This window comes from Oncorhynchus keta, unplaced genomic scaffold, assembly GCF_023373465.1.
Source record: "Oncorhynchus keta strain PuntledgeMale-10-30-2019 unplaced genomic scaffold, Oket_V2 Un_contig_436_pilon_pilon, whole genome shotgun sequence".
Classification (NCBI taxonomy): domain Eukaryota; kingdom Metazoa; phylum Chordata; class Actinopteri; order Salmoniformes; family Salmonidae; genus Oncorhynchus; species Oncorhynchus keta.
In genome coordinates this window covers 251,793-266,570 of record NW_026287736.1, presented here as the reverse complement: position 1 = coordinate 266,570, position 14,778 = coordinate 251,793, and the positions used below count along the sequence as shown (strand labels likewise).

The 14,778-nt window shown below is 43.9% G+C and overlaps 1 pseudogene; it reads left to right on the top strand.

Annotated features, from left to right (window-relative positions):
* The first annotated feature begins 440 nt into the window (after positions 1-440).
* LOC127924636 (outer dynein arm-docking complex subunit 3-like) lies at positions 441-12,614 on the top strand (annotated as a pseudogene).
* The last annotated feature ends 2,164 nt before the right edge of the window (positions 12,615-14,778 follow it).

Sequence of the window (14,778 nt, the reverse complement as noted above, 5' to 3'; positions counted from 1 at the left end):
TTCACTTTGGGACAGTTTCCCAGATACAGACTTAATAAGTTTAGTCCTGGACTACACAAGCACTTTCATCAACGCATGCTTTTCAGTACAGGATTAAAAATAATAATGTCTAATATATGCTTAGATGGTGTCTGGGGTAATTCTACTTTGGTCCCGGATGAACCCACTTGTTAGACGAATGAGCCACAGAAGGACCAGCTACTGATGGTGTCTGGGAACCTACCTTTATGTTGTTAGGAATAGAGTTTTACCTGAAGAGATGTTGAGTTTGACAATGGTTGCTTCTCTTATTGTTGTCTCATCAATCCATTGATTTTCCAGTGGAAGACCTGGAACGCAATGACGGAACTGCAGAGAGACCCTACTTCATGTCTCAGAACCTTCTCACCATTCTGAAGAAGTCCAACGAGGATCAGGCCAAGACTGTAGACTAGCTGTTGGTGTGTGCGTGCGTACGTGTGAGGAGAACAGAGAAAGATGCGGTCAAGCCGCCTTGCCTGCGCAGTGTGCTGTGTGTGTCAAATGTGCCTTAAGATCACGATACTGTATGGCTACAGAAGGATGCCATCGTCACAAACGGAGAGGTCTGAATGAGTAGCCAACATATTTCGTTGTGTTTCCCACAGAAGGTGTCTATGACAGAGCTTATAATATTTGTTTTTTTAAAGATGTAAATCTGTTATTGTTTTATTATCATTTTTGTTGTTGCTTTTTGCTCTGCCTTTTGTTTGGCGAGGCTGTTTTACTTTGGCTAGGTCGTTTTACTTTGGCTAGGCTGTTTTACTTTGGCTAGGCCGTTTTACTTCTAGGCCGTTTTACTTTGGCTAGGCCGTTTTACTTCTAGGCCGTTTTACTTTGGCTAGGCCGTTTTACTTCTAGGCCGTTTTACTTTGGCTAGGCCGTTTTACTTTGGCTAGGCCGTTTTACTTTGGCTAGGCCGTTTTACTTTGGCTAGGCCGTTTTACTTTGGCTAGGCCGTTTTACTTTGGCTAGGCCGTTTTACTTTGGCTAGGCCGTTTTACTTCTAGGCCGTTTTACTTTGGCTAGGTCGTTTTACTTCTAGGCCGTTTTACTTTGGCTAGGCCGTTTTACTTCTAGGTCGTTTTACTTCTAGGCCGTTTTACTTCTAGGTCGTTTTACTTTTGGCTAGGCCGTTTTTACTTCTAGGCCGTTTTACTTTGGCTAGACCGTTTACTTCTAGGCCGTTTACTTTGGCTAGGCCGTTTTACTTCTAGGCCGTTTACTTTGGCTAGGTCGTTTACTTAGGCCGCTTTTACTTTGGCTAGGTCGTTTTACTTTGGCTAGGCCTTTGTTTTACTTCTAGGCCGTTTACTTTGGCTAGGTCGCTTTTACTTTGGCTAGGTCGTTTTACTTTGGCTAGGCCGTTTTACTTTGGCTAGGCCGTTTTACTTCTAGGTCGTTTTACTTCTAGGCCGTTTTACTTCTAGGTCGTTTTACTTCTAGGCCGTTTTACTTCTAGGCCGTTTTATTTTGGCTAGACCGTTTTACTTTCTGCAGTCCTCTTGAAACGCTTTGAACATACAAAACTTTGTTACCTTTTGGGGGTTTTGTGGCTGACTCTGTATAATGTGTTCAAATTGAACACATGTTTTACATGAGAATTCTCCAAGTTTTTGTCAGTTTTCTCAAATGTATAATGAATTACATAGATTTTCTCACATTTCATTTACAAAAATGTTTTGCTTTAAATGCTAAATAATTTTTGCATCAGGTTTGTTAATAATATTATTTTTCACTATTGCTGCTGTTGATCTTGTATAATGGCTGCATATTGCAGTGTAGATTTACTGTAACTTACCAAAGTAAAGAAAACATGTTCTAATGCAGTATTAGTTTTGGGACTGAAGATTTGTTAAGTAGTCCATAGGCCAGTGAAAAATGTAGTCCACTTTGGGGTGGTAAAGGTTTAATAGTCTCATCTTATTCCCCCCATTCCTATGAACAAATAGATATGATGCCCACTCCAAAATAGTAGCTTTCCAAGCTTTTCACACCTTTATATGTCTTGTTGTTTGGGAATCTATGCAATAGAATGTTTGCAGGCTGATAAATACATTTTAAGGCAAGTTGGAATGTTCACATGCTCATTGAAAATGACTGTGTCAAACAACAATAGAACATTCCATTGGGTGGATCCCATCGTAAAAACATGGTACTTGGTACATTTTTGCCATCTCTTCGAAATGATTGACCTAGACTGACTCATCGTTGAAACAACACTGTTCTGAATGGCGGAACTAGATATTTCTATACTTCCCATTCTGTCTTGATATTCCCCAAAATGCATACATTTATGACCTTTGACCCTGAAAGATTGGACCATAGAGATGTCATTACCATTCCTGTTTTTTCATACCTTAATATGTTGTATTATGAAGTGAATAACAAAGAAAATTCAATTTGTTTGAAAAGATCCCAGATAATACAACATTATTTCATACCATCAATCCTGTGGCACCAACTAACCACATAGAGGTCAAAACATAAAATGCACACATTTATCTACCTCAGAATCATGGATATCATACCAACATGTAACCTAAATGAAAATCCTCATTAGACTTTGCCACCCCAAAGTAGACAAATATGTGAAATTTGGCCTGCTGGCCCATCTCCTTAACCTCAAATGCAAGCTTTTGTATATTTCATTTTCAAGAGAAGGATTGTGTAAACGTGTGTTTTTGTAACAGGATGTGTTGTAAATAATACAGTTTTTTTTTTTACTGCTACATACTAAATTATTATTTAAAGTTATTGTGTCTAGAAAAATACATAATTAAGGTGAGCTGAAGTCAAGTCGGTGCTGCTTTGTGGTTTGCTCTCCAGGTTCGTGTTCGGTCTCCAGCCTCGACCTGATAGGGAAGTCAGTGTACATGTTGCTAGGCAACGAGAGGCCATCTGAACGACGGTGTTTTCACGCGAATTCTGCTCATACAAGGACAAAACTACCTAAAAGTGCGTCAGTTTGCATCTAATGCTAGCTAGCTACTTCTAAAGTCGACTATTAGTTTGTGATTAGTGCACACTGACAATGCCGTTCAGCGCCGAGGCCATTAAGCCGCCCCTTCATGACCAAATAACAGAACTGCAGAGGAAAATTCAACTTCTTGGTAGGTTAAGACTTGCAGCAGGCTAGCTAGAACCGGTAACTTATGCTTGTTAACTAGCTAGGCCTAGTTGTGTGTAAACGCCATGTTGAATAGCAAATTCAGACTTTGCATTAGCGCTATCTTGCTAACATTATACTAAAGATTCAACGTTACCTCCATCTGTGAGGTTACTTACAGGTTAATTTACTCTCGCTGAGAAATGTATGGCCACATGAAGCTATGATGAAAGATAGAACGTTAACTACTAGCTACTTTGTTGCAATCATTTTGCAAGGCCAGATGATGTGTAGGCTATGTTGCCAGCAAAATGGGCTTAGCTAGAAATAGTAAAATGTCTGTTGAGATATTTAGCCTACCTTTCCAGCCATTAACACCCCTGAGTAATGGGGAACAGTTTGGGACACAAAAATATAAATGGCATTCAACTTTTTATGTAACAGCTAGTTCCCTGTTTCTTTGAATAAGACTAAGAGAAGGCCAAAAGTCAGTCAGAGGATGCTGAAATAACGAATTTGTGAATTCGCCCAACAGAGGGCGACAGAAGTGCATACTATGAAATGTCTCAGTCAAGCATCAAGAAAAACAGGAATTCTATCCTTCAGCTGAGGCAGGAGAACAAGAGACTACACAAGAAGTTGGCTAACGCTCTTGCTGTAAGTAAAACCGGTTATTCTATCAAAGACGTTTTGGTTTCAATGCTCAGCTTGTACTTCCCAGGTTGTTTTTCCCTGTTAGAATGTTGGAGTGCAGGGTCATATTCATTAGTGCACATCGTAACAAAACATTTTGGAAGTTGAGGTAGTCCTTCCCGGTTACAGACCGTTTTCTTTCTCTCTTCCAGGGGGACGAGCAGGTGATAAAGGAGGCCTTCCAAAGCCGAGGCATGGAGAAAGCTGCCTTCAGAAACATGTCAGGAAGGTGGGGACATCGCAAACACATAGCTATGTTAGTTTGATGTATGTGTATTTTGATGTATTATTGACTATCATCTGTAATGCAAATTGCCCATTGGGGATAATCAAGATGATCTATTTTGCATTCTGGTGAGCAGGCTGCTCTCAAGGTGCTGGACCAGAAGGTGTGTGACAAGATGAAGAAGCTGAACGCTCTAAAGCACACCACCCAGACGTACCGTCGTCGCCTGGAGGACCTACAGACACTGTACCAGAGTATGAAGCCAGAGAACAGGGGACCAGAGAGAGACACGGAGAGACGCAGCGAGGAGGCCAAGGTACTATATAGAGACAAACAGTGCAGCAGAGGATGCCACTGGAATGGAACCCTATTCTCTATGTAGTGCAGGACCGACTGACTGACTGATTGATTGACTGACAGACTGACTGACAGACACACACACACACACAAAATAGTGAATATGGTGGTATGAATATAGTGGAGGTGACTGATGTGTTGCCCTTGGTCCACAGAGTGAAGGAGAGGCAGCTGAGGAGCATCCCCAAAAGGTTACGCTCTTTCCTTCCACGCTGCCTCACCCCTCTGATTCTAGCCAGTCTTATCTACAATCAGAAACCTTTCAAACACTTAGCATGCCCAGCTCAGGATCAATCAACCGTCTATAAGTGTGTGTGTGTGTGTGTCGTCTTCCAGAACTTGCGGGTGCTGGAGAATCGTCTGGAGAAAGCCCAGCTGAAGTGCCAGGAGGCTGAACACATCATGAGAGGCTATCTGAAACTAAAGGCCCACCTACAGGTTAGTCCTAGCCTGGTTCCAGATCTCTTTGTGCTGTTTCGCCAGCTCGCCCCCACATTTAACTTTATGCAACCAAGCCATGCCTACATACCCTCTCCAATGTGCTCTTTGGGTAGTTGAATCCTTTTCCACGACCTACTCTAATGTCTCATTTTTGTCCTGTGTGGCTCAGTGGCTAAGTCGTGGGTTCAATTCCCGCTGGGGCTACCCATACGGAAACGTATGCACTCACTGACGTAAGTAGCTTTGGAGAAAGGCGTGTGCTAATTGGCATATATTATAATTAGGAGGAGAGCCTGACCTTCCAGTCCCAGCTGGATAAACTAGAGGCTGAGATCCTGAGACAGAGACAGGAGCTGAAGGACCTGCAGGTCCTGAACAGTGAAGCACTCCTCTCCAAAGACACTGCCAAGGTGACCAGCACACATACACACTCCTCTCCAAAGACACTGCCAAGGTGACCAGCACACATACACACTCCTCTCCAAAGACACTGCCAAGGTGACCAGCACACATACACACTCCTCTCCAAAGACACTGCCAAGGTGACCAGCACACATACACACTCCTCTCCAAAGACACTGCCAAGGTGACCAGCACACATACACACTCCTCTCCAAAGACACTGCCAAGGTGACCAGCACACATACACACTCCTCTCCAAAGACACTGCCAAGACACTGCCAAGTGACCAGCACACATACACACTCCTCTCCAAAGACACTGCCAAGGTGACCAGCACACATACACACTCCTCTCCAAAGACACTGCCAAGGTGACCAGCACACACACACACTCCTCTCCAAAGACACTGCCAAGGTGACCAGCACACATACACACGCCTCTCCAAAGACACTGCCAAGGTGACCAGCACACATACACACTCTCTCCAAAGACACTGCCAAGGTGACCAGCACACATACACACGCCTCTCCAAAGACACTGCCAAGGTGACCAGCACACATACACACTCCTCTCCAAAGACACTGCCAAGGTGACCAGCACACATACACACTCCTCTCCAAAGACACTGCCAAGGTGACCAGCACACATACACACGCCTCTCCAAAGACACTGCCAAGGTGACCAGCATGGGTATTATTATTGTAACTGAGGACTGTCCCGTATCTCTCCCCCTCATGCATCACCTTACAGTCATCGATGTGTCCATCGTGTAAAGTCCAGCTGTCTGAGTTTACGGCTATTTGTTGTGAGTTGAATGCTTTTCTTTGCTGTTTGTACGATAAACGGTAGTTAATTGACTCTCTTGGTCTCTCTCTTTCTCTCTCTCTCTCAGGCAGAGCTGCAGCGTCAAGAAGAACAGATGTATAGGGAGAGGAAGGACAGAGAGTGTATCCTCACCCGTTACAAGAAAGAGGCAGAGGACCGTAAGGCTCAGGCTGAGAGAGTGGAGAGAAGGGTTGGTCCCCACCACTTTACACTTACATCCATAGAATAACAATGACAAGAAGGGGATTTTCCTATTCAAGTCAACGTTCCATGATGGCTGGACCGGCTGCCATATTGGGTGTACCCAGGGCCGTTTCTAGCATTTTGGGGCCCTATGCGAGATTTGGTTGGGGGCTTCCACCACCTAGTGGGCAAAACATTTCAGTGGCCACCCTCTTGGAAAATTGTCAAGTTAATGACCTGCAATTCTACATGTTTTTCCATGGGGCAGAGAGAACATTTAGCAGTTTTAAAACATATGTGATTCTACTAATTTTGGCGTCCTGGGCAGGTGCCTTGCGTGCCCGGTCAGTAATTCAGCCAGGAATACTACAATGTTTAGATAGCAACTGACCTAACAATCTTTAACATGTCAGCTGACATGGATAATTGAGTGACTGTCAGTGACTGACATAACAAGAGAAAAACTGCTGATACACAACCACATTTCAAAATTGCACCTTGTGTGTTCTACTATTGTAACTAACAGTAAGTTAAGACCCCGACTGACTTCCTAAAACAAATCTAAATAAATGTTGTGTTATGCCTAGAGACGCGGCACTGGGTGTACCCATATCAAGGAATATAACATGAGGTGCTGTGTCCATTCTATTTAGCTATATATCTACACTTCTTACATATCACTTAGTCTACAGAGTAAATGTCCTGGACGTCTGCCCCCTTCCTCCAGGCCCAGCGGGCAGCCATGCAGCCTGACGAGCTGAGTAGCGACGCCCAGCGCAGTGCCACCGGGCTGGGGGAGGAGGAGAGGGCCATCTCCACCTTCGAAGAGGCCTTCAGACGCATCAAGGAGGCCACGGGGTCACTGACACACGGGTACGGAGAGGAGGTCATTTTATATGATTCTTTCATTTTGTGTGTCTTTGTATGCAAGTGTGTGCGTGGTACATGTGTGTTAGTTTGTCTATGCACCTACTGTATCCATGTGTGTGTATGCAAGTGTTGTTTGTTTTTCAGCTACTTGTGTGTGTGTGTGTATTAATCTATATCTGTGTGTGTATTGATCTATATCTGTATGTGTGTGTGTATTAATCTATATTTGTGTGTGTGTGTATTAATCTATATCTGTATGTGTGTGTGTGTATTAATCTATATCTGTATGTGTGTGTGTGTATTAATCTATATCTGTGTGTGTGTGTGTGTGTGTGTGTGTGTGTGTGTGTGTGTGTGTGTGTGTGTGTGTGTGTGTGTGTGTGTGTGTGTGTGTGTGATCCATCTCCATGTCCCTATGCAGGAGGTGGTGGAGAGGTTCATCTCCCAGGGAGACACCCAGCAGCACCTGGAGGATCTGAAGAAGGAGAACCAGAGAACCCTGGTACAGCTGAAGGAGGACAGGGACCGTCTGCAGGAACACTTCCAGGACATCAAGTACTCCGGGGAGACCAAGCTCTCCAGGTCAGTGGGCAGGGGTTAGAGGTCAAGGGTAAGGGATTACACAGCAAATGTAGCAGACCAGAGAAGTTGTAAGCGGATGCTGACACCTTCAATGGAAGGTATTATTTATTAAAACAGTGACCCTCAGAACAGATCCTTGAAGATTGTAAATTGTGGGAGAACTTGTGGGAGAAGACTTGTGGTGGAACAGAAGTTGGTCTGAAAGGTTCCCTTCCTAGTGTTGAGTTGAGTGTGTCTGTAAAGTCATTCTGATGGATATTTCTTACTTTCTTCTACAGTGGTCAGCAGATGCTGGAGGACTGTAAGCGCCACCTGCAGGCGGAGCAGGGGAGCCGTGACGCCGCCAAGGAGCCGTCTGGACTGGCTGACCCGCACCCTGAACACGGTCCGGGCCGGGTGGAACACCTATCTGACAAACTGCAGCACATCAAGCTGGTACAGAGAAGACCCCATTAACAATATAATGTACACTGACCTGAGACCCGTCAGATTCTTTAGATCAAGTTGAAACCTCGTAAATAAATGTGAAGGTGCTCAGAAACATTACGTCAATTGTGTCCTCAAACACCTCCCCTCCTCCAGGGTGACCGACTGGAGCCCCAGCTGCCCCCCGGCTCAGAGGAGTACGTGGTGGAACTGCTGTCCCAGTCAGAGCAGAAGCTGCTGTTATTGCAGGAGGAGCTCCAGGGGAAGGACCTGGCCGCCGTCATGAAGGAGATGGAGGAAGAGGAGGTGAGGAGGAGGGGGAGGAGGAGAGGTGGGGGTAAGGGGAGGGAGAGGGGAAGGACATGGCTGCCATCATGAAGGGGATAGAGGAGAGGATCAGAGATACGACTCTTCCTTATTCGTTAAACATTGACTGTTGTTGCCATAGAAATTGAATGAATGGAAAAGCCCCTTAGACCAGGGCAATTTGACAGTACACATGTGTAAACTCATTATTTTTTTTTCGGTGGTTGCTGCTCCCAACAGTGAATGTGGTATTGTAGAGACAGACAGGTGTTTCAGACAGTACATGGAGCATCTACTCAAATAGGTCCTGTAAAGCTTTGTGACCTGAAACCATCTTCTTATTTTCCGTCCATTCGCTAAGGTTTTTGCCAGCCACTCCAGGCAGACTAGTTGCTACATACAGACCATGTTCTTTAATCTGTGCACTGGTGCTTGAATAGCTTATCTGTTCCTGGATGGAAATACGGCTATTAGGTGTTTGATCTTGATTATTAACGAGTCACAGTCAGCCGGCCACCTTGAAGTCACCCCCTGGTGTGTGTTTGAGAACACTGTGTTCAGGAGTCAGAGGGTACGGGTTGTTCAGGAGTCAGAGGGTGCGGGTTGTTCAGGAGTCAGAGGGTACGGGTTGTTCAGGAGTCAGAGGGTGCGGGTTGTTCAGGAGTCAGAGGGTACGGGTTGTTCAGGAGTCAGAGGGTAGGGGCTGTTCAGGAGTCAAGAGGGTACGGGTTGTTCAGGAGTCAGAGGGTACGAGTTGTTCAGGAGTCAGACGGTACGGGTTGTTCAGGAGTCAGAGGGTACGGGTTGTTCAGGAGTCAGAGGGTACGGGTTGTTCAGGAGTCAGAGGGTACGGGTTGTTCGGGAGTCAGAGGGTACGGGTTGTTCAGGATTCAGAGGGTACGGGTTGTTCGGGAGTCAGAGGGTACGGGTTGTTCGGGAGTCAAGAGGTTCTAGGTTGTTCAGGAGTCAGAGGGTACGGGTTGTTCAGGAGTCAGAGGGTACGGGTTGCTCAGGAGTCAGAGGGTACGTGTTGTTCAGGAGTCAGAGGTTACGGGTTGTTCAGGAGTCAGTGGGTACGGGTTGTTCAGGAGTCAGAGGGTATGAGTTGTTCAGGAGTCAGAGGGTGCGGGTTGTTCAGGAGTCAGAGGGTACGGGTTGTTCAGGAGTCAGAGGGTACGGGTTGTTCAGGAGTCAGAGGGTACGGGTTGTTCAGGAGTCAGAGGTTACGGGTTGTTCAGGAGTCAGTGGGTGGGTTGTTCAGGAGTCAGAGGGTATGGGTTGTTCAGGAGTCAGAGGGTACGGGTTGTTCAGGAGTCAGAGGGTACGGCTTGTTCAGGAGTCAGATGGTACGGGTTGTTCAGGAGTCAGAGGGTACGGGTTGTTCAGGAGTCAGATGGTACGGGTTGTTCAGGAGTCAGAGGGTACGGGTAGTGGTACACCGTTAGCTCTTGTGATGTAGCAATGTCTGTCTGGGATTCTCTAATGACGTTGGCTTTGACTGGTCTCAAGTTGTATGCCTTTACATTTTTAAGGCAGATCTTTGTGCTTTATAGCCAACTCCTATGGTTGAATAAACAGATCTTCTTGACTAACATGTTCCCTTTGACATCTTATTATGATGAGAACAACTGTCTCTCTGTGTCTGTGGTTTTGTGTCTGTCAGTTCCATGCCAGCATCGAGGGGAAGCTGCCCCATTGTAACACCCGCATCAAGCTGCCTGAGGCTCAGAGACAGGACCCATATGATGGTGAGATGGGATCAGACGCATAATTGCATACATACCCACAGACACACAGACACACTCTATCTCGCGATCCCTCTCCCTTTTCCCTCTCTTTCAGAAGAGGAGGAGAGCGGGGACGATGAGGGTGACATTATCACCAGGGCGATACTGAAGCACCAGTCTCAGCTCATCATCGACTCCAAGACTAAGAGGAAGACCAGGACCAAGAAGAAAAAGGGCAAGCTCTGATCCTAGATCAGTTAGGCTGGCTAGAGGTCACAAGAGCCATAGAAATATAATTGCTAGAATGGGGAGTTTGTGTTTAGTGATAGGTCATAGGTCATATTTGTGCCCTGGATTGAGTGAAAATACTTTTGCTTAGATGGCATAGGGGACTTGAGTGAAATCTTACTCCTCACATATAATTATTCAGTTAGCTAAATAATTATATTCCTTATTAACTAATGGAATGCACAGTAAATGTATATTGTATATTTGGGATGATACTATAGCTAGGGAACGTTGTGGTGGCAGATCATATAGTACCTTGCAGTCATCACATTAGCTACTTTATGAATGCAAGACTTGATTTTATCACAAAGCAGTTCAACACAAAATAATTTCCCACTTGCACCACTGATTTGTAGATTATAAAATTGTAATCAAAATAGGAATGAAAATCAATAAAAAGCTTGATTTGAAGAATTACTCAATTACTCAAGGTAAGATTGCTCTAATGCAGGGGTGTCAAACACACAGCCCGTGGGATGTTTTTTGTTGTTGTATAATATATATATTTTTGAATCTGCATTGAAATTACTTAAATATTGAAACTGTGTAGGAATCAGGGCTTGACATGAACCTTTTTAGCCTTTGGACAAGTAGGACAGATTTTTTACTTGTTTACCAAAGTCACTTGTCCGCCCCAAAAAAGGTCTGTATCACAAGTCAAAAGGGTGAGTGAAAATGAGTGAAGTACACATATCCGTGGGAATTAGGGGTGTTGAGGGTGCAGCATCACCCCCTAATAAATCACTTTATTCATAAATGAGTGATTCAATTAGTGTACTAGGCCTTTATTACTCCTGTATGATTACTGCTGTATGATTACTCCTCTTTGATTACTACTGTATGATTACTGCTGTATGATTACTGCTGTATGATTACTACTGTATGATTACTCCTGTATGATTACTCCTGTATGATTACTGCTGTATGATTACTCCTCTTTGATTACTATTGTATGATTACTGCTGTATGATTACTCCTCTTTGATTACTCCTGTATGATTACTGCTGTATGATTACTCCTCTTTGATTACTACTGTATGTTTTGCGCTGCTTTGGTGACTCTTAGCTGTCTACATTGTCCTCTTGCTTTTTGTAAATATAACATTTATTGAAATAGGCTATAGCAAATAGGAATATAGGCAATTTACTACCCTGCTGTCTGATCCAATTCTGATCAGAGTAATTGTTTGATATTGTGATTTAAAAAAACTGAAATCTATATATTCTGGTTGTCCGATTTTAAAAACTTGCACCAGGCAAGTGGACAAACCTTAAGGTTGAGCCTTGGAAATGATAATGGCCCTACATCTACAGTCTCTTCACTCTGCCCAGATTCATAACCGTCATCGGAACGAAAGCTAGACAGTCAGGGAGCATGGGGAAATTCCAAAAGCAATGGATAGAGATTTTTGCTAATTTTGACAGCTAGGAAACATAATCAATCTAAAGTGAGGCCCTATTGACCTCGGGGAAGACTGAATGCGGCACTCCTGCTCTAATTTTGTACAGGGTTTCCCAACTGCCGGCCCGCGGGTCCTCAATTTATTTGTAAATATGTTCCGATCCCCTGACCATCCACTCGAGAAAAAATCATCCTGCGGCTGAATCTAGTTGATGATCCCTGATTTAGTAGAATATACAATATAAAAAACGGTTGAATTAGTCATGCCATGCATCATTTCCCTATTTCTCCGTAAAGCTGGTAAAAGAAACTCCATTTATAACAGGCCATGTTGTTACAACAGAAATGTTATACGGCATCTTCTTGTTGGCACAACAGATATTATTTCTATTTTGTACTGCTTGTATTTACTTCCTCTGTTTTACCAAGAAAAACTGGGCTGTTCTCAGATCTGTTTGTACTGTCTTGCCAAATCATATGGTCATTGTCATGCCAAACATGGTTGCCTACCCACGAAAACATTTCCTTCACTATTACTCACACCTGGGTCTCTGGAGTGGCCCAGCGGTCTAAGAGACTGCATCTCAGTGCAAGAGGCGTCACAGCAAATCCCTCGTTCAAATGCAGGCTGCATCACATCCGGCCCTGATAGGGAGTCCCATAGGGTGGCGTCCGATTTTGGGCGGGGTAGGCTGTCATTGTAAATAATAATTTGTTCTTAACTGACTTCCCTGGTTATATAAATAATATTCTGGCTTCATTAGAATTTTGGACCCACTGTCTTTACACATCAATCACGCCATTCTGTACTGTATGTCTTTACAATATGAAACAAAACACCAACTTTAATTAGTGTACTGTACACACTCTGAAACTGAAAATAATTGAATAAGTGTTTACCCTGACAATATAGTGTATTTGAATGAAACTACCGGTACCAAGTATATTGACACGTCCACTATATACTTAAGGTATTGTGAATAGTATGAAAGCATCACTTGGTTTCATAAGAACAGGTCCCCTGTTTCTGTTCTTGACTTTTTCTCTCTTTATGGTCGAAACCCATCTATTGTAATCATTTTCAACTTCATAAAAACACATTTTCCCATCTGAAGAGGTTAAATACATAAGAATACTATACTAAATGCCTATTAAGTGCCAAATAAAGTAACAGGGTTGACCGTGACAGGGTTGACAATTTCATCTTAAATCAGCCATAAATTCCCTTGTGGCAGGGGGAATGGAAGTTTGTTGTGAACCACAGGGAGGTGCAATTGAATGCAAGTTGGGTAAGAGGGTTGATGTGTTATTGCTTGAGCCACTCAGTTTTCCACCACAAAACACCCCAAAATTGGCCAAAAAAGTATAACAGTATCTTAAAAAGCTTCTTAGATTGATGGCACCTGACACATAAGTTCGTTTTAGTATTTAATTGTAACTTAGAATAACATTCCCTAATGCACCTGGCGTAAGCTACTTGCGGCTTTCTCAAGAACGATTATACATGGCAGACATAGAAAAACTATCTTTTGGTAAACATAAATATACCAGGTTACTACATTCCCCCATTTAAAGCTAATAACCCAACTTAAACATTTGATGATTTTCTAATAACAACCACATGCTATTTTTATATGACATTTTTTTTCGACCATGATCTCCCTTAGGATCTAAAATAGTCTGGCGGACGTATCTCTAATAGAACGTCTCAGAGTACTTCACCCCCTAATGGTGAAACAAAGTCCTTTTGTGGAGACTTCACAGGAAGGGGTCATCCTGGAATGGTGGTCTCAGGAAGTTGAGACTTGTTGATCTCAGGTTGTTTGTCCAACTACAACTCTGGGGAACGTTCCAATGTCCTGTCCTGCTCGTTTAAGCATTGATCCATGTCCACGGATGGAACTGGAATTCGAGCTCGGATCTGATCCACGTCTCCTTAGTCTTTGTCCACTTCTGATGATCACAGTATAGGATACTGGTCCTGAGCAATCCTCAATTGTAGCTGGAATCCATTTAGGACCAAACCCATAGTTCCTTGTGTAGACATCTCCAGGTGAGAAACCTCTGAGTGTGGCTCTGTTGTCATGATTCTGTTTTTGATTCCATTGCTTTTGTTTGTATTTTCACTTTCAGGTCTGGTCTGATGAGATCCAAGGTTGCCCTTAACCTCCTTGACGTCAGCATTTCTTCAGGTGACAACCCAGTTGTAGCTTTAGGAGTGATCCTGTAGCTAAACAATAATCTGGACACCTTTGTTTCAATGCTGTCCCCTTGTATCTTCCTCATCCCCTCCTTTGTGGCCTGAACTGCATGTTCTGCTAATCTGTTTGAAGATGGGTGAAAAGGGGCCAACATTATATGCGGAATTCCATTTTGTTTCATGAAACTTGTGAATTCAGTGCTTGTAAAACAAGTAGCATTGTCGCTAACCAACATCTGAGGCAATCTCATGACACTGAACTTCTCAATCGTAGTGTACGACGTGGACATGTTCACGGGGTTAACATCCATCCACTTTGAATGAGAATCAATCAGCACAAGGAACATTTTCCCGAGGAAAGTTTCAGAATAGTCCACATGTAGCCCTGTCCATGGTTTTTCTGGCAATTCCCATGGATGTAATGGTGCGGTGGGGGGTGACTTCCTGTTACTCTGACAATCTGTACACCGGCTAACCTCATTTTCTACATCCTGGTCCATCTTTGGCCACCAGACCTATGACCTTGCTAGGCCTTTCATTCCCGACATACCTGGATGTGATTGGTGCAAGAACTTCAGTAGCATACCCCGCCCTTGTGGTGGGATAACTACTCTTGAACCCACAGAACACAACCATCTCCAACACTCAAGGCCAAGCGACAAGCGTAGTAAGGCATGATCTGAGGCTCTGTCACTGTAGGCCATCCTTTCAGGATAAATTCATG